This window comes from Heterocephalus glaber, unplaced genomic scaffold (assembly GCF_053883595.1).
Source record: "Heterocephalus glaber isolate CG9 unplaced genomic scaffold, H.glaber_assembly_v1.0 deba00001509, whole genome shotgun sequence".
Lineage (NCBI taxonomy): Eukaryota > Metazoa > Chordata > Mammalia > Rodentia > Bathyergidae > Heterocephalus > Heterocephalus glaber.
Window position 1 is genome coordinate 24,818,328 of NW_028258325.1, and position 21,484 is coordinate 24,839,811.

Genomic DNA, 21,484 nt, shown 5'->3' on the forward strand with positions numbered 1-21,484 from the left:
CTCACCTGCTTGGAGCTATGATATGGTGACCTGGAAGGCTCCTTCCTCATGATTATAATTTAGCAAAGTAAAGTGTTGATCTATTTACAATGAAGCAGGGAAATTCTGTTAATTTAAAGCAAGCATAATTTTTATGTGCATCTTGGTAAGCAGGAAAATGACACCCCAAAGATGCCCACATTCTAATCTTTGGAATATGTTGTCTTTCATTGTGAAAGGGTTTTGGACAATGTCAGTAACTCCAAATTTTACAGGTAGGAAAGTAACTCCACTCAGACACAAATAGCATTATGAGCTCAGAGTCAGCTTTAGTTTTAGGCCTTTAAAATCTGAAAGAATGTTTACATGGGAATGTGAAATTATTTGGTACTAGTGACTCTTTTTTCCTTTACATTTTTTTCTTTTTTGGAAAGTCAATGCCATTGCCATTGCTACCATATGTCTGTCTCACAACTGTATTTGGAAACAGGTAATTCATTTCTTGAGTTTCATGGGTTCACAGATGATGAAGAATTTAACTATGGATACATTATACCCAGAGTCTCACTTTTGTCTAATCTAGATAATGTAGATTAGATTTATGAATTTGGAACTGATAAGATTTTGGACTTTTGAGTTTATGGTGTACTGTAATAGGTTGATATTTCAGAAACTTGGGAATAGGATAAATGCATTTTCCCAGTGGCAATTCTATGACTCTTTGGAAGCCAGGGAGTGGACTATGAAAAGCTGCACAATATTCCTGGCAGGACATCCACTTTCTAATTCCTGAAACTTGGGGTTCTTTACCTTTCAAGGCAAAAGGGCTTTGCGGATGTGGCTAGTTTAAATATCTTAAGATGGGTAGATTATTTGGCTGGGCCCAGTGTAATCACAAGCATCCTTATACTGTGAAGCAAGGATACAGGACATTAAATATCAAAGACAGATTTGAAGATGTTATACTGCTGGCTTTGTAAATGGAGGAACGGACCATTAACCAAGAATCCACAGGAAAAAATGCAGGCTCATGACTTATTTATTTTAGCTCAATGCAACCAACTACAGAATCTCATTGCCATAAATTTATTGTTATTTTCTGTGCATGTGTTTTCTTTAATTTTATCTTTTTGGGAAATGCCATGTTTATTTCAACTTTTTAGAAGCATAACTATGAAGCTGTTGATTTAGTTTTCCTTGTATCATTCATGAACTTCACTGACCATCTTATACACAAAATGCATTGTTTAAAATAATTAAAGTTAGAATATTCATAACCATTTTTGTTTTCAGTTAATCCTTCCAGTGTGTTATCTTGCCTTTTTCATTCTATCACCATTCACTGACTATTTTAAGGAGGACTCCATTTCAGCCTGGATACCTGTATTTCTTAACATATCTGTAAATACGGCCATGTATACAATACACAATAATCTAGTACTATTGATTTTTTCTTTCCACTAGTAAAATTTTTACTTACATTTGTAATTTTAAATTATACAAATGGTTTGGAGATCAAGCAAGTAGAGGTACAAAAATAGAATAACTCAACTGGGTGTGGTGGCACACTCCTGTGATCTCAGTATCCTGGGAAGCTGAGGCTGGATGACTGCCGGTTTCAGCCTAGCCTGGGCAATTTAGCAACTTAGTGAGATCCTGATTCACAATACAAAATTTAAAAAAAATAAAGGGCTGCAGATGGAGCTCAGTGTAAAGACACTAGTTTCAATCTTCAGTACCTCAAAAAAAAAAAAAAAAAGAAAAAACGGAGAAGGAATGAAAGAGAAAGGGGTCTATATATATAAACACAACTAAAGGAGAAAAGTACCAAAATAACAAATAATACAGTAGGATTGCTAAATGAGTTTGATGATTTTTTTTTTTTTTTTTTGGTACCAAGGATCAAACTCGGGACCTTGTGCTTGTGAGGCAGGCAGCGGAACCACTGAGCTAAATTCGTGGGCCGAGTTTGATGATTTCTTATCTTCATGTTTGGCATCTTTGAGAATGCTCAGGAGACAAAGGTGACAACATACATTAATATACATTAGGTTATTATTCCAAAACTGTAAACATAAAAATATATATTAAATAACTAAACTAAACTAAATTAAAGGGTTTGTTGTGTATTATGATTCACGTTTGTGTGTGTGTGTGTGTGCGTGTGAACTCTTGCCTTGGATATTGTTTCCACTGATATCTTTTTAGCTTATATCAATTGAAACTATTCAAAAGACAATGGGACTGAGTGTGTAGACCAGTGCTACAGTATTTGCCTCACACAAGCAAGACATTGGGTTCCACCTCTGCACTACAGAAAGGGGGGGGGGAATGTAAATGGAATTTTAAAAATTTCTATAAATTATAAAATTATGGGACATTTAACATCTTTTATATGATCCTTCAGCTCAACCAAGCATAAAGTACTTTGTTAGTCAGCAAAAAAATAGCTATAAATAGAAGGACAGAAAGTCCTTATGTGACAGTTTGCTGTTATTTGTTCTCATTTATTAAACTAACTCGAATACGGATTTTAAACAAAAACAAATATATCATGTTAGTAATTAAAAATTAGGCTCTTACTACATTAAATAGAGTTGTCTCTATTTTAACCCAGCTAAAAGGTAGAATCTTAAACTGCACTGAAATTTTTTGACTGGTACTATTTTTTTGGTTTTTTTCCTTTTAGTACTGGGGATCAAAATCAGGACCTTGCACTTACCATGCGGCTGCTGTGCCACTGAACTACATCCTCAGCCCCTTGACTGGTGCTATGGTTCTGAAGTGTCCCTTCCAAAGGCCCATGTGTTAAAGACTTTGCCTTGGTCCATAATATCAACAGGAGCCAGTGGAGGTGGAGTCTTTTGGAGATGGAGCCTTGTAGGAATTCTTCAAGTCATTTGGAAAATACCCTTAAAAGGGATGTCGGGACCCTGGATCCTTCCCTTTTCCCTCTTTTCCTCTTCTGGCCACTAGGTGAATGGTTTTATTCCATTCTGTGCTCCCATCATAATATGCTGCCTCATCACAGGGCCAAGTGATCATGGACTTACTGAGATCCTGTCTCTAAATGAATGAAGAATGAAAAAAATAAATTCAAATGTGAACAACTGCATTATAAATTCTACTTCAGAAGTATGCAAGAGGCTTGATCTTGAAGATCTAATGGCAGACTGATTTCAAAAAGGATTCCTATGACTACTTAAAATAGAACAACTGCTATATATTGTATTCATTCATTCATTCATTCAACTTGTCTGTTCCAACTCCTTTGCTCTGAAGCTGCTCCTTTGTCTTTCAATACTTGTTTAAAAGGACAGTAGAGTTTTTCTGGTTTTCTCTTTTTTATAAATGACTCAATACCCTCCACCTCTGTCCTTACTTGAGACAAAATTTTGCTGATTTAAAAGTGAAAAAGAAACTAAGTTTGAATGAATTCACAAGGAAATTGAGCCTAAAACTGAGATACATCTCATGTGAATGAGCGATCAGGCATTTCCTTTTCACCTACTATGCCGATCCATAGGAAGAAGAGTCTGGTACTTACAGAGATATAGGAGAATGATGGAGCACAGAGAATAGGAAAGAGAGGGTTAAGGTGGCATCCGAGATAACCAGCCCCATCCTAAGCCTATGTGGTATATACACTTGTATTGTTAAGATATTTTCTACATGTGTGAACTGGGTATATTTCTACATGTTTGATTTCTGTTACTTGCAGCAAAGGGGCTTAAATAATGAAATCATCTATAGCAAGTGAGATGACTGAAACATACCCAGCAGGTGGCTCTTACCATAACCTTCTGGACTCCAAGTAGAGAATATAATTCTATTGATGTCATCTACTTGATGGTGTTTCCTTTTTTCATTGCCTAAATATATGTACAGATACAGAGAAGCACAAAGAAAATTAACAGTATTCATAATATTATCTTTAAAAGATTGGCTCCTCTATTACCATAGACAAATACCATTAGCATCAGGGTATATTATTCTATTCTATTATAATACTTTTACATACACGTATGTTTATTTGTAACAACTTTAGTTCGTAGAGCAGTATTTAAAATTTTTGGATTATAATATGACCTCTTTTTTTTACATTTTATTCTGTCTTTGAAATCTCTATATCACTATATATTCTATTTTTGATAATTGCTTCATTAATTATCTACATTCTATTTATTTCTTTACCAGTAAGAATTTCACTATTATAAAAATATTAGTTGGTACAAATAATTCTGTGATTGATCATCATCCCCGAGTTCAGCCATCTGCTCTGGTTCTATCACCAGACAGTGTGGTCACAGCTCTGGATCTTGCTGTCTAATTACCTGGCTGGCCATCCCCTCTTCCATTTTCTCCTACTTTTATCACACATCCTCTCCTCATGTGTCCACCTCACCAAGGCTGGTGCTGTCAGGGCTCAATTCCTGAAGAACAATCTTTGCAGGATTTTCCAATTCAACATGCAAATGCTGTTGAAACAAATAAAATCATTGTCATTTTTTATGATTTCTATTTTTTCCTGCTCAACCAGTATATTTCAACTAAATTTTTCAGCAGGTATATTGCATTTCAAAATGAAATATCTATTATTTGCTGCACCTTTTTGTATTTTTTCATGAATTCAGCTTAGAAGTAAAAGATACTATTATTTTCCTTAATACTTTTTTGATATTATACATTAATCTGATTGAAAAAGAAGAAGGAAGTCAAATTTTTTGAACAACAGTAGCTTTTCTAGTTCTTTAATAAAATATATATGCATTATCCATAGCTAATTGACTACACAAATCAATAAGGATCAAAATCACCAGGATTTATTTATAATTTAGGATTTATATTATTATAGTCTTTTATATTTCACCATTGAGTTTATGCCTGTGGTTCTTCTTTGGACATACACCCCAAGATTGTTTAATATTGCATATTTTTTAAAAAGCATGCCCAAGCCTTAAAGTGTAAATTGATAAAAATCAATTTTACCTATGTTATTCCCCACTGAACGCCACTTCTGGTGTACATCAGCAGCAAAAGAAATTAAAAGATAAGTAACATGATTACAATCAGATTAGCCTGTCTAGGCAGACAAACAAGCTTGCAGAGCTGTCTGAGTGAGACACTTACTTCCTAGTGAGACCAGTTTACATCGCATTAAACAAAAATGAGTTTCCAATAAGGGCAGCTTGTAATGAAGTGGGTAAGTTGAATACTCCACCTTTGTGATTAAATATGAGTCAGAGAAACTCTCTTATTTTGTGACTGTTCAAGAATGACTGCCTGTCAGGACACTTTATGTAGTATTTTAAAAGAAAAATGAATCAGTCTCCGAGATTGATTTGTTGCTCAAACTAAAAGCTTTTCTCTGATTAACAGAAATCATGAAAGTCAAGAAGGGAAGGGAGGGTGGGGTTGAAGGCTGAATCTGATTCACAACTTTTTATACATTGTAGAATGGAATAATGAAAATATTTACAATCCAGCTTATGACCAGGCCACATCTAACTAGAAAAGAGGAGCATACATCAGTGAATATATTAAATAGATGACATGCAAGAAATGAAGGTGGGCTCGGTTTTAATTAGTATATTAATTGTGGGAGAAAATGTTCTTAGGACTATTTTATTTATAAAATAGTATTACTTCAGCCCAAAGGAAAAAGAAGAGTGAATAAAGTTAGACAGGATGAGTAGAAAATAATTGTGCATTGTTCATTCAAGCAAGTGTGACATTGTCATCTCAAGGTATTTTCTTTTTATTCTGAAATTATTTCAGTTACTAAGAAAAAATATAAACACAAAATTAAAATATTTGGGTACCCTTGTGATTGGAAAATAATGTAGGTGCCTTCATGATTGGACAATTCCATGAGGAAAAATGCTCTAAAATTAATGAATGAATAAATGAATAAATGAATATGAAAAACATAACAGAGTATTATGACAGAGGAGGGGAGAGTAACATATAAGCAAGTGCTAAGCATGAGAGTTTTTTGAATACCACAGTGAAATAGTTATTCAAATATTTTAACCATTAATGCCTGTTTCATCATTACAAGATTTATTGTTGTTATATTTTTTAATGTCTTGCAATTTAAAAATTCCCATCTTTCAAGATTTCTTCAAATTAAGGTGAGAAATAGAGAAATATATTTACAAATTAATTGCATGTTTAGAATGACTTGACACAAATATCACAGAATCTATTTAACAGTTTATAATATTTGCTGACCTTTGTATTATTCATAAAAGAGAAGACTGTCTATAACTAGAGCATATATCATTGACTGAACGTTTTACACCAATGGCAACCATGTTCTTTTCATTAGAAAAAAAACACAAACTATACCTAAAAAGGGAATGGTTTTGAAGGATGAATCTTAGAAAATATTTTAAATAGACATTTTTCCTTCTATATATAAAAAAAAGTAACTAATTGCCTTAATTTTAGGAAAGTCCAGTTTTACATATAATTTAAACGTGAAGCTACACCTGTAACAACTTTAAGAAGCTTTCCAATCTTTGCTTTAGACCTTTCTTCTTTTAGACAGAGTTAAAAAATTCACCAAGAAGGAAGAGCTTAGTAAAGTGCTCATCAGCAAAAAGCAGCCTGGCATTTGACCATACAGAGTGAACTTCACATATATGTTTTAACCCATATTGATGTCAATCATTAGTTATTTTCTTTGCGGTCTAGATGTTCCATTTCAAGTAGTTATTTCCAGAAATAAATAGTTGGCTCACTTTTAAGTAAATGTCTTTAACTGAGGGACATTCTGGAACTAAATTAATTCCATTTTATGTAGAGACATGCTTTATGAAGCAGTTTCAAAGCAAGACCACATCTTGGAATGTATCAGCTTTGAAGCAAAATAAAAATCATTTTAACATTCATGGATCTTTGAACATTTTTGGTAGCTCTCAAACTTCCTTCCTCTTTCTTTCTTCTTTCTTGTTTTTCCCTCAATGGTAGAAATTTTTCATCTAAAAATGGTGAATAATTTCTCATCATCTGCTAGCTAGAATGAATAAGTAAATCTGTTTACAACTTTATAATGTATGGTGTATTTGCCTAGCACATACTAAGTGTTCAATGACTGTTGCTGTTATTCTTTTTACATAGCAAAGCCCAAGTTTGTTGTTCATAATATAAGGCCACCTCTATTTCGGTATATGAGATATAACTGTCGTGCAATGGCTTGAGTTTTTCCAAAAAACTGTTATGCATGTGTGTATCAAATAGTGCTGTTCATTTACCAAAACTTATACAGTGAGGACTTCATATCTGAGATGCATTTGTGAGTCAAAATTTTCTCAAACATTAAGTTTTCCACTGAGGTGGACAATTTTGAGTTGTGAGGGAGGACAAGTAATGTTATACAGTCTGTAATTTTTGCTGGGCTTTGTTTTTCTTTCAGTTTTTTCTCTTTTCTTACTACTATTTAAAATTGGATTTCATTCTTTATATTCTATTTTATTTTATTGGTTGAATCCTCCTATATAATCAATTGCAATCTTAAACCATAAATTCAGCTATGAATGAGAAATTGTTGAATGTGATTACTCTGTCACATTTTGAACTCTAAATCCCCAAAACATTTTAGGCTCCTGTGTTATTACTTTAGGATAAAATTGTTGTCACTTCTGTCATCATCTGTCTGTAGCAATAACATGTTTTGTAGACTATTTGCATTATCATTTGCTTTCATCTTCATTTAGTGCTTTATGTAAGGTGGTCTTTGGTTTAGGACAGTGACCAGGGGAGGAGATAAAAATAGTCTCATATTTCTTTGCAACTCAGTATTCTAAGTTAGAAGAACTAATCCCCAAAGCAGATTCAGAGCTATTTCTTGATACCCTTCCTGTATTATGCCTGTGGAAATATTAAACTTAGTTTTACTTATGGAATACATGCCTTCTGCATCCAAATGTAAAACTAAGACTTTTTTGCTTTCCTAAATGTCAAAGTTTCTACTCAAATTCCATGCATTGAGTTACTTCACTTGAGTCTCTTCAATAAAAGAGAACTTACTGTTATGTGATTCATTAATCATCAGAAACCATAACTGTATTCTTTCTAGTGTTTTAAAAAATATCCTTGAGAATCCGGAGATTTAGCTCAGTGGTTCCGCTGCCTGCCTTGCAAGTGCAAGGTCCTGAGTTTGATCTCTGGTACGAAAAAACCAAACCAAAACAAAACATTGAATAGGGCCAGGGATTTAGCTCAATGGCATCTCACCAGCCTCGCAAGTGCAAGATCCTGAGTTTGATCCCTGGTACCAAAAAAAAAAAAGAAAAAATAACCTTGAGTATGTTTGAAATTATTATTTTGACCCTAGTATAAACTATCAAAACTTTTGTTGTCCTTATTAAAAACAAAAACAACCAATAAATTTTTTTTAGGTTATAACATTAATTCCAAATTTCTATGAAAAATAACTCAGTTTAGAAATGACAGGCTTTGAATATAGAAAATAATATAAATTCCTTTCCTTTAAAGATTTTCTTGAATAAGCATGAAAAATATTTTCCCTTTGTTTACCCTATAATTAATCACTTGAGACAAAAATTGGGAAAACTAAGGACCTAAATGGTAGAGGACCTCTTAATGTTCAGCTGAAGGGAGATTTTTTAGAGAGTTTTACAGAAAAAATTCTGATTCTTACTTTAAAGAAAGTCCTGGGACGAATCGTGTGTCCAGATCCCAGTCAATGCCAACAGCTGCTCTGCTGATGCCAGGCTTTATGTTCAGAGCCACAAAGGAGCCCAGGACCGCTTGCCCCGGAACTAGCCAACACTGTCCCTGGTTCTAGGTTCTCCACATCACAGGGCAACAGAGGTGATGAGCAGCAGATTTTCCTTATTGAAGAGGAGAACAACACCCAGGACTGAAGTGTTACCCTACCATTGAGACCTGGTGAGAAACACCCTTGCAAGACAGGCTTGGAGAAGAGGAGAGCTAAATAGGGATCCACTAGCATTCCCCAGAAGCCCTGGATTCAGACCGGGAAGATCATGAGGCCTGTATTCTTTTGCAGGAGACCCAGTTTGGAGGGTGAAATTGTCAGAGGGAGTGGTCCTGAACAGGAAGGCAGTTAGTCTAGGTGTGTGTTTGAGCTCTGGCACTACTATCTACATCCATAAGAAATTACCAGTCTGACTCACTGTAACCAAGTATAGGGGTTGTTTAATTGTCTTCACTTGAATCATAGTCCTTTGTTCTGGATAAGGAATGTTCATGAGTGGTCCCTAAGGTCTATCAATATCAAGTTGACATCAGATGCCATTGTTGTTGCTGAATTTACTACTATAGCCAAGATAACATAATAGTAGCTGACAACTGGCTTTCTCTCTGTCTCAATACCTGGATTTTCCAGTGTTCATAAACAATAAAAGATGGATATACATACACACAGGGTCATAGGGAAACAAGGCAGCAAAAGGCTTCCAAGGTCTCCCAACTCTTCTAAGGTTGATCAAGGGGGCACAAATTGAGAGGAAAGCAAATACCAAGTAGTGGAACTCTATGAAAAGATTAGGAGAGATAAACATAGTAGACAAATTTAAAAAAGGAAATTAACAAAAAGTTCACAGAAATATCACTCAGTATGCTCAAAGGATAGATAGGGAAAATAAGTAAAAAATTAGAATAGCTTACCAAATTAGTTTAAAAGATATAGAATCCTAGAAGTGATATCAGACAGAAGTACTTAAAAAAAATGTGTAGAATTCATAGATTGCAGAAATGAACAATGTGAAGACAGTGTCTGAAATTGAAGACAAAATGGTAAATTATGAAACAGTATTCAGAGAAGCCACAAAGCAAATAAGAGAATAAGACCAACTAGCAGCAACTAGTTGATACTAAAAAGACCAACCTATGACTGATTTACAGAAAAACTAGTAGATAGCACAGACATGAAGAAATTTATTTTTAATGCTTTAATTTTTAAATCATCATGTATTTATGTATTACTGCAATACTTGAAGTTTGATATGAAAAACAAAATAGTTGTGTAAAAAGCAGTATATTTTAAAATTTCTTTCCCTCTCTATACACCTAAAGGGACGATAGTAAACATTTGATTTGAAATCAACATTAAAATAAAACTATAAGATTTTGGAAGATGAACTATTCATAAGAACCATGAACTTTATATGAACATTCATTTTTTTTTAAATCAGCTTTACCATCTCCATCAACACATCTACATTCCATAAGTAATTTTCTGAAAATACACTAGGTATGTATTCACACATATAGCTTTACTTGTGTGTATGAAAACAGCCTTGAAATACAAAAAGTTAATAAAAATTTGTCATTTCCTTTGTTTTGAGATGTGAGAACAGATGTATTTAAATATAACTGACAATGAATAACAATATATATCATCTGAGAAATGAGTAAACACAAGGATTAAGGGGATTCTAACATGTGTGCAAATGATATGAAGGAGCCAGGGACTGATTGGTAGAATGTTACCATTAATTATTTCTCAATGAAACAAAAGATAATCTTAATACATAGAGACAATGCAAATGTATTCTAGATAAGGGATCTGAAAAGAATAAGTTTGGTTGGGGGGATAGATGTATTATATGTCCAGGGGATCATAAGTAGATATTCTGAGATGTCCTGGGATCCAGGGTCATGTCAATCAAATATTTATTGACAGTTGATATGTTTTATCTAAGATTAATGAATTTACTACCTCTTAAGAGAAAAGAAATGTGTAAATTCAAGTGCCTCATAAGCTTCAGTAGGTATGTAGTATTTGTTGGCCTTTGTTTCTTCTCAACTAAAACTTGCATATTTTAGCAGATGGTCACTATAGCTTCTTTTAAGCAAGTACTTTTATACTGAAGTTTGTTTGTTTCTTTAAATTCTCAAGTCTTGAAGTTTTCCTTTAAATTATATGTACGTTAGGAAATATTCAAGGCCTGCTCTCTGTAAAATGCAAAATATAAACTAATGGGGAGGAAAATGGACCAGAAACCAGATTTCTGTTCTGGTTCTAGCTTGCCTACTCAACAGTTTTGAGAATTGAGGCAAGGGACTTTAAAATCATTGAACTTCAATTTGTTCCTTTGTAGTGCTAACATTGTAATTCCCAATCATATTGCCAACATGTAGTGAGACTCAATACAATGATATATGCAAATGCTTGGTACATTTTGAAATGGTTTAAAATATAAAACATAATCATTAAATTCAAATGATAACAAAATCCTAGCTCTTTTATTATCCTTTGCAATAAGCAAAGATTTGATTTCTTGCCTCTTGTATTACAACAGCAGCTTTGCCTGGAACATACTTTGACAGGATCATCTTGAGTGTGTATTCTTTTATTTCCTTCAGACTCTACTGAAATGTTTCACAGAGGCCTCCCTCCTCAGGTAGCCTGTATCAGGGGTGGTGAACTTGTGGCACACATGCCACAGTGGGCACACAGAGAATTCTGTTGGCACATGAGCTAATTCTCCCCAGCAGCCAAAGCATCAGATAATAGTTGCTTTTTCCCTAAACTAAAACCTCAATATTCAGGATTAATGGTAGTGCTGGCGCTTTGTGATAAATAACTTGGATTGCACTTTGGGCACTTGATCTCCAAAAGTGTCGCCATCTTTGTTCTATATCAATTAGCAACATTCAGACAGGTACCATTATCTCCTTACCATGCCTTACTTTACTTATTTATTTATTTATTTATTTTTTTGGTACTGGGGATTGAACTCGGGTCCTTGCGCTTGCGAGCCTTACTTTATATTAAAAATTGAAGCATTATTCACAAGTCTAGTTTTTGTAATACCCTCTTCCCTAAACACACACAAGTAAAAAATCCATTACCTCATGATTCTGGGTTTGGTTTACAGTTCTATGTACACGGGTACCTAAGTTGATGAATTTAATTCTTTCCACGATTCTGGTTGCAACCAGAATTGTGGAACAAATTCTGTAACCAGAATCATAGAAAGAATTAAGTTCATGAACCAAGGTAGCACTGTATCTTTCAGACCTAGAGGTATTCTTTTCATGGTTTGGCACATTATAAATATTTGTTGAATGAACAAACAAACTTATGAAGAAACTTTGAATTAAAAAATATAACCAAAATGAAACTTTATAGTTTTTTATTCTACAGTAGCTCACTTAATAAGCCTTTACATTTATCAAGAAAATATTGCAAGGGTAAGGATTTAGCTTAGTGGTGCCATGTCTGCCTGGCAAATGTAAGGTGCTGAGTTTGACCCCCAGTAACCCCCTCAAAAGAAAGTATTGAAAGTGTACAATGCATACCACATATCAAAGTTCTTTTGAATTTTAATAATCTTGATTTATTTTTAGAAACCTATATAAATTAGAAACCTATTTTTAGAAACCTATATAATTGCACTGAAAGGAAATGAATTGATACTTGTATCATCTCAAACATGAAAAAATAATACCAAATATATGAAAATGTAGTTGTCTATTAGAATCAGGAATCCTTTTTTTTTGATAAAGTTAATTACTGTATCTAAAATTAGACATACTTGATGTATTTGTGCAGTTTATATAATCACATGGAAAATAATTATAAATAAATAATCACACGTTATCCACCTACCTACAATACTGTAAAGATGTATATATGCATATGCCAAAACCATATTTGATAACTCTGAATTTTATATATTTTATTGGTAAGTGTTTGAAAAAATTGGAAAAATAGATGGAGGGCAGAGAGAGTTTACCCAGTAGAATGTGAAGCAAGTCACAGAAGTGACACATAGACTGAAGAACAACTCTAATAAATTGAAATTTGACTATAAATAATAGCTTCTCTGTTTTTGGTCACAGTTTAAGAAAAGAGCAGGTTGAATTTCCACATCTTTAATTAGTATTCTTAAGAATAATATATTGTTTTCAACATCACATAATATTACCCTATTATTTACTGAATCAAAAAGCCAGTTTTTGGCAATGTTTAGCAATGCCACCTGGAACTGATCATCTTTTTAATAAAAATAATAGTGACATTTCCAACTGAGTCTTGCCTCTTTATGTTAATAAAAGTGCATTATTTCTACTAAGACCTGATGGAAAATGCAAAGACTAACCTGAAATAAAATCCATACAACGGTTTTATTTGTCAAAAATGCAGCACACAAAATTCTTCCAGTCTATTTATGGAGAATTTAATAATAAATGAAGGATAAAGGTACACTTTATCATAACATGAGGCCATTGAAGGCATGAATATACTAAAGATACCTACAGTCTAGATAAATTCATGAACTGCATAAGTAATAAGATGTCCTTCTGGGAGTTAGTGACAGTTTTAGGATGTTATTAGATTAATTGATAAAGTTAAAATTCAAAAAGAAAATAAAATACCTAAGAAATGAGAAGTATTTGAATTGTGCATACCAGATGGATCTTCAGAAAGCCTGGATTTCATGATATCTGCAGTGGGCTCTCCATAACCTCATCTGTTTTTGTATTAATTTTGATCTCCAAAAGCTATCAAACTGAATGTGTGTAGGAGAAGATGTAGAAAAAGAAGTATATGTGTTTCTTTTTAAATTTATGGGTATGGCAGACTTTGATGTGCCCAGAAAACATGTTATTAACCTCATTTCTAATAAATATAGTGATTGTACCTAGTGAGCCATCAAGACAAATTTGAAAGTGAAAGAGTTTAGAGAAAAGATCTATTCTTTCAAGAAATGACAAACTTCCTTCTGGAATTATATCCAGTAACAATACCTTTCTTTTGCATTGAAATCATAAGGCTCGTGTAAACAGATCATAGTACGCAACCTCAAAGTAGATTGCTGGTTGATGGTAGAAGAGATAAAGCCACAAATGTGTCCCCAAAAATTCTTGATAAAAATGCAAAATAGCTATGTTGACAGCTACCCCTTGGAGTAGTTCATCTCCACCTTCTCCAACCGGAGCAGCTGAGCGCTAAGAGAGTACAAGCACAGGGTGTCTGTGAACATGATATGGCTGCATATTGTGCAAGCTGGGTGGTTCTGTTGGAACTTTTTCATGGAAAGCAGATGACATTTGTTCTATTACACAGTGTTTTAAGCTATCAACAAATGGAATGTTCTATACTCTTCAGAGTAAATGGAACATTAATATATCAAATGAAAAAGAAAAGAAAACTGGCTGGTATAGTAATATGTGGTGCAATTCTCTTCATTGATGTTTTCATCATATTTTGAAGATGTAGCCTTATATTAATACACATCTACAAATAACATTTTTTCATTCATTATAATCAAATACTAAGGAGGTCTGGGGATTTAGCTCAGTGGTGCTGTGCTTGCTTCATAAGTGCAAGGTCCTAAGTTTGATCTCCTGTACGAAGGGAAAATCAAAAAATTAGGAAGGTATGTTGCCTAAGAAATCAACCAAAAATTTCAACAGTGAAAAAATAAAAACTTTATTTGGGTCAGAGGGAGGGAGGGAGGATAAGTTAAAATAAAAAAATGATTTGCTACCTGATAAATGGAAAGGATCTTTGATCTTCTGGTCAGTCTTTTCTAGTGCTTCAAGGAAATAACCATACACTCCATTTTTTTTCCATTCAGCAACAACTATCAGTGATGCCATTCTTCAACCTGTCTGTTGAAGTTGCAATCCAAGCTATAAGTAAGTGAATTAAAAGTCACAATCAAATCAAATTCCTATGATCATTTCTCCTGATCGAGTTGCTAGATGAGGAACTTTGTTGTTTTATGGTTTTATTGCTATACAGCATAACAACAACTGCAGTTGTGCTTTGATTTTTGTTCTTCAGGAGTGCTAAACTTTGAAAATATATACACAAAGCTAGCCAATTCATTAAAACATTGCTCATGAAGGTAAAGTAATCAATTTTTACAGTATTATGCAATTTAAAAAATATTTTTAATAAGAGAAACCTCAGTAACAAGTATTTAGCCCTGGATTCAGACACTTTTAGCAGGTTCTAGGTAGTGGCACAGAATGGCAAGTCATCGTTGAAGATATCCATCCTTTCTACTTTCTTATAAATCTGTTTCATATCTGAGTTTTAAAATCCACAGTTTTGCTTTGGCCAAATCTTTAAATTTCATCATTCCATTGGCCACCCTGAGAAAATGAAATGGTAATCCCTTTGAGAGTTCATTGGTAATTAATTCAGGTAATAATTTGGGTTTATAATGAATTTTCTTTGAGATGCTACTCACATTCTTTGGTTGCAAATAAATTTGACTCCATCAGGGCACAATGCCAGCACTTATTATTTTAATGGTTCGATTTGTTTGTTAAAAAAGTTCACACATCTTGTTAAAATATCTTCAACATTCATTTTTTTCTGAAAAGCAATTTACAAATTAACTTCTGTAGAGGCAATCATAAATATAAACAAAATATAAATATAAAATGCTGCTATGAGCTAAGAAGCTCTCTTTCATTCTAACCTCAGGTATATCATTTGAAGTCATTAAATGCATCACAGATTGTTTAAAAAATAAGATCCTTTTTTTAAGCTATACTGCTTTTTAGGTAAAATTGGCAACTTTAGAAAAACAAATTTTCTACTATATTACATAAACTTTAATAATATAGAAAAATCTGAATACAAATAAGAAAATTTGAGCATTTTATATAAACATGTAGAATTTAACTTGTAAATATATTTTTTGCAAAGCATTTCTCATTTTAATTTTATAATTTTCAATAATTATAATTTTATAATTTTTAATTATAATTTTATAATTTTTAATTATAAAAGTCTTATTTTCATCCAACTTTCTTATTTTTAAATGTTGGTGCACAGGCAATGATTTCATTCATGTCATTGCCTATTTTGAAATATAGCTGTGAAAATTCCTTCTGTCCTTTTATGTCTTCTTCTTTACAATGTGACTTTGTTAGTGACCCTTCCCATCAAGAAGTAGAGACTCTTCCTGTGGCCAGAATATCAGTTACAAATGTCCATAAATCTGGTGACTTAAAACAATATCAAAATAATTTACCTTATCATTGTTTGGGAAGCCAGAAGTCTGAAATGAAGGTGCCAGCAGTGGCTGGGTATATCCAGGATATTTTATGCTAAGATGTAATTATATCTGTGTCATGGTTTATACCTAGACACACTCAAGGGCCTCATGTGCTCATAGGTGGTGATTTTAGAAGGTGATTGAATCAGGGGGCAATACAACTGTCTTACTATTTGGAGAAGGGGTCTTGTAAAAAGATGGGTCTCTGGTTGCATGACCTGAAGGAGGATGTCTCCCTCCTGGCTCCTCCCTTCTTTCTCTGGTTCCCTGAACCATGATGTGTGCTGGTTTCCTCTGCCCAGGCTTGCCTTCCTGCCTTGGAATGAATAGGCCATGTATTGAAACCTCTCTAACAATTGTTAGCCAAAATAAATTTCTCCTTCTTTACATTGTGGGTATCGGGTATTGTGTCTCAGAGAGGAGAAAAGTGACTATGACAAACTGTGAGGGCTGTTTTTCCATACACGGCAACATTCACAAGATGTGGGTATTAGGATACACACATATATTTTGGAAAGGCAGTATTCAGTCCACTATCCCCTCTTTATCTTTAATCAAGGCTATTTGGAGTCATATATGCCTCACTTATCTGTATGTCAAGCTCTTTTCCCCTGCTTGGGAAGTTTTCTGCCATTATTTGTGTGAAGAGTTTTTTTATGTCATCTGCACTCTCTCTTGTTTCTTCATTGACTCCAATCAGTCTTATGTTATTCTTCTTTTCATCATCTAGCAGCTGCTGGATTGATTTCTCATGTTCCCTTATAATTTTGAAGCAATTTTTCTTTTCCTGGTCATTAATTGCAATCTTTATCTTCTATATCTGAAATTCTGTCCTCACATTGGCTCATTCTGCTGTGCAGACTTTCAGTGGAGTTTTTCATCTCCTGGAAATCTATTTGCATCTGTTTTATGGATTCCATTTGTTTCCTATGTTGGGATTCCATCATGTTCCTCAGCTCTTCTCTAGATTTATTAATCATGTCTTTCACTAGGAGCACAATTTCTCCTGCTGAGAAATTATTTCTGATTTCATTTTTTCCAGATCCCCATTTGTTGCCAGTTCAGTGGGTCCAAGTGGTTAAGTATCAGAGTGTTCCATCTCATTTCCCTTTGGGGTTGCTGTAGGTGATCTGGAAGTCTGGTTTTGAGACTTATTTATGTGTTTTCTCATTTCGACTGGTGGGGGGTGGGGGGGATGTGCTGTTGGCACCCACGCAGATTATCTCCTCTGAGCTGGGAGAGGTGGAACAGGGGCCGGGAGCAGCGGTAGAGATGGTGGCCCAAAAGCCCTTTCCTGTGGGCTGGGAGCAGCAGGAGGGATGGTGACCAGAAAGCCCCTTCCTCTGGACCAGGAGCAGTGGGATGGCGGCTCAGAAGGCCCTAGCTCTGAGCCGGGAGCGGCAGGACTCAGTACCGTGGTCTGGTGGTCTGGTGTCCTCTGCGTCTTTGTAGTGTGGAACCAGGTGGCTGTACAGGGGTGGGGTGTCCAGTGGATTGTTGCCGGGGCACGGGCTGATTCGGCGTGTTCCTTGAGACTTGCTACCTCGGCAGGGCGTGCGCAGACCTGCCTGCCTGAAGTGGGCTGATTCGGCCTTCCTCTTTATCTTTAAATGTGTCTTACCATAATCCTTGACCAATACATTATGGCAGGATGATCATGAGCTCAGGTAACATCTTTCTTGAGTGTACCTTGAGAGTATTATGTAAAAAAAAATGTACAGTCTAGCCTATTATAGGATGCAAAACCATATGGAATAGAGTCCATTCTTCCAGATGTCTCCTGACATTCATCCAGCAACAACTGCCAGTTAATTAAGTGAAACCAAACCATATCCCATCAGCCCTAGTGACAGGTGACTGTCACTGTATGTGGGAACAAGGTAAAACAAACAGACCAATTGTCCAGATTAGAAATTTAGTCAGCCCACATTGCTGACAGAATAGTGATCAAATTAATTTAATTTTTAAAAAATGAGTTTGAGGTGATTTATTAAGCATTCATAGATATCTAATCCAGAAATTACTACTAAAACATGTGATAGTGTCATTATATAATCCCTGAACAAATAGCAGTGGCTTCGAGACAGGGTGATTGGAATAGGCTAGAAGAAATTTTAGTGGAAAACAAATTGTTCATGAACAGTTGAAAAATCATTAAAAATGCTAATCGAGGATGAAAAATGATGGCCTGTCCTATATAGCTGTGAATAACATTGGCAAGACTATCGTTTGTAGTAAATTAGAAGATAGAACAATGAACGTGTGGATCTAAGATTTCAAAGCTGAGTGTTAAAAATATCAGTTGATTTATTTTTGTGTGTTCTATAGCTCACAAAAAGACATCTAGTTTTGAATTCGCATTGGGTAATGATAAGGAATATCAGTTATCTATTACTATGTAACAAACTAACTCCAAACTATAGAAGCTTAAAGCAGTAACATTTTTGGTCAATATTCTGATGGTCAGTGTAGTCTAGTTTAGCTAGGCAAATCTGCTGCTTTTATGTAGGATCATTCATGTGGATTTGAAGCTTTAAAGCAACTCCATAATTTAATGTGTCTTCACTCATGTATCTTCAAGTTTGCACTTGTTCTCTGGTGTTGGCTCTGGACGGCCCCATTCAGATCAACTTGTTTCTTCATGAGGCTGTTTAGTCTCCAGCAGGCAATGAAGGGGTTCTATCTGGGTGATCTCGAGGCAAGTTTCCAAGAGCAGTAGGTTTGACATCTTTTAACCACAGGGATCAGAAATTGAAAAATTCACTTTTGTTTATTGGTACATTTTAGGTATAAAATACAGTTACATTCATTGTTGGGATCTTGTGGCTTTACATGATATATCTTAGTTCTTAATTTTTCCCCATTTCCCTCCCCTCCCTTCATCCCCTCCACCCTTCCCTTTTTACAGAGACTTTGTTTCCATTTTTTCCTTTTCTCATGTCTTTTCTCTTCCCTTCTTTCTTTTCCCCTACCCTTCCACTTCCCCAACTCCTTTAGACCTAATGATAAATTTAAAAAAATATCACTTCTGTGGGCTTAATATGAATGCATCTCCTTGATAATAAAGGATATCTGTTTCATAAAAGCCTATTCTATGCTTTTCATATTAACTGCTCTTTCTGTGAAGTCATCATCTAGACTTGGGGCAGAGTATAGAGTTCACTGTAAAATTAATTTCTTTCTTTAGAGAAATCACACCATGACTATTTCTAACCTCTGTGACTGAAAGTAGCCCTGAATTTCCCTAATTCATATGATTAAGTTTATTTGGTACCTCTGTTTTCTCAAACTTTCTCTTGTTTTTTTTTTGCCTCTGATCTCAGTTGAAAATATAATTTCAGAATATTTTTTAAATTATGAGGAAAATAAATGATATAATAAAGAATGTTTTTACAATATTTATGTAAATATTGAATATCTTATTTATAAACATGAAGTTGAATTGCCAAAAGGTTTTGAGTTGATCTCTGGATAATGTGTGCAGAAACGTGAGTGTGTTCACAAGTCATGTATGGTCATGAATAAAATAACAGCTCTGGTTTTTAAAATTATAAACTCAAAATAAAGTACAGCAAACAATCCAGTGGTGCAATTCTCTTGTCTTACAGATCATTTCACTGGTGCTGGTCATAGGAAATAGTATGCACTATGAAAACAACTTCAGTAGCAAATTGATTTGGGCTCAATCAAGACTAAAGTATTAGTACCCCTGACATGTGATTCTTTGACAGGCTAAAATTATCCAATATTCCAATACTAGATCATGTTAATATCAGTATATTCATGAAAGAAGGAAAATACGAATAAGATTAGCTAAACCAGATACATGGCATTCTGTAGTTTTGTTTGTCTTATTGTAATGTATAAATAAATAAGTAGTTTTCTCTGAGATGGTTGAGTGAAACTGCTATTTAACTGAAGATTATTTGGCCTTGGTTATTCCCAATATAGCCTCTAAATACTTGTTTTCTGTACACTCTAGCTTGAGGACTACAGCTTTAGAAGATGAGCCCAGTTGTGGTCTTCATGGAAGACATGACCAAAGAGAAATTTCAGATTGGAGACTGGTTTTAGAGGATATCCTAAATCTAGGAGTGACCCGATCCCAGAGGTGGGTAAGATGCAAATGTGAATGTCCAAAGTCAAAGCAGTGTGCCAAACAGTAACAATAGCAGAAGTGACAATAGCAGCAGAGCAGTCTTCTTCTATAGCTAAATCTAGAAATTAAGCCTAAATGAAGGTTAACCTATCGGTTAAGATTCATGTGAAGTTGGCTCAGTTGCTCTATTGCTATTCTGTGGACAATCTCATACTCTTTCTAGATTACTATGTATTCTTGGACCCTCATATTATTGTGAGACTAATCCTAAACCAAACTGCAGCATGCCTTTTATACTAGTTTTCTATTGCTATTGTAAAATATCACCAACACAGTGATTTAAGAAAAAAAATATCATTTTACAGTGGTAGTGGATTTTCTCATAAGGCTGAAATCAAGCTGTGCACACATATGCATTATTTCTTAGAGGTTCTGAGGAATAGTTTCCTTGTATGTTCCTTATTTTAGAGGCATCCCACTTGGCTCCTGGCTCACTTCCTCAATCTTAGAGCAAGGAAAAGTGGGTTGAGAATCTTTACGAGTGCATCACTCACACTTTCTTTTCAACCTCCATCTTCCACTTTAAAGGATCACTGATTGGCCACAGCTAGGTGCCTGCCTTATTTGGGCATGGTGTGGTAAGATATTTGGTTTATTTAGGACTGGTCTGATAAATTAGCAGTTTGTTTTGGGATTGACTAAAGAGCAGCTGTTGTCCTGGGCTCCAATCTGGCTATTTTTATAAAAATATATATAGGCCTAAATTAAGTTTTAGTGTGTTAGGTGGGAACTCAGAGAACCTCAAGCTAATGGTCTCCTCCTTTTGTAATTGAACACAAAAAATAATTTTTCCTCTGCTCCCATATTTCTCACTGGGATCATATCTGTTAAGAACCTTATAGAAACTGCAGTAGATATCCTTCGACCACGAGATTAAATAGTCTTTTGAGGACAGCAGAGGAAGTGAGATGAGAAGAAATGGGGCCCTTGCTAATATCACTGAACCACTGGGTATAGACTGCACTTCTTTTACTACTTTAAGAACTGACTTTCTTATTAATTGAGAAAACAAATGTCTTTATCTTTCAACGTATTTTTATTAGTTATTCTGAGACTACTGTCAATCAAAGATGCTGCAAATTTTTACTTAAAATAATCAAAAAGATTTATAAAAATTAAAAACGTAAAAAAGCTGGGCATGGTGGTTCATGCCTATAATCCCAGCACTCCAGAGGCTGAGGCAGGAGGATTGCCACGAGTTGGAGGACAGCCTGGGCTGCTACATAGCGAGTTCAGAGCCAGCCTGAACTACAGAGCAAGACACTGTCTCAAAAAAAAAAAAAAAAAAATGTAGAAACTCTATAAAAAGGTTAGACTGCTCCAG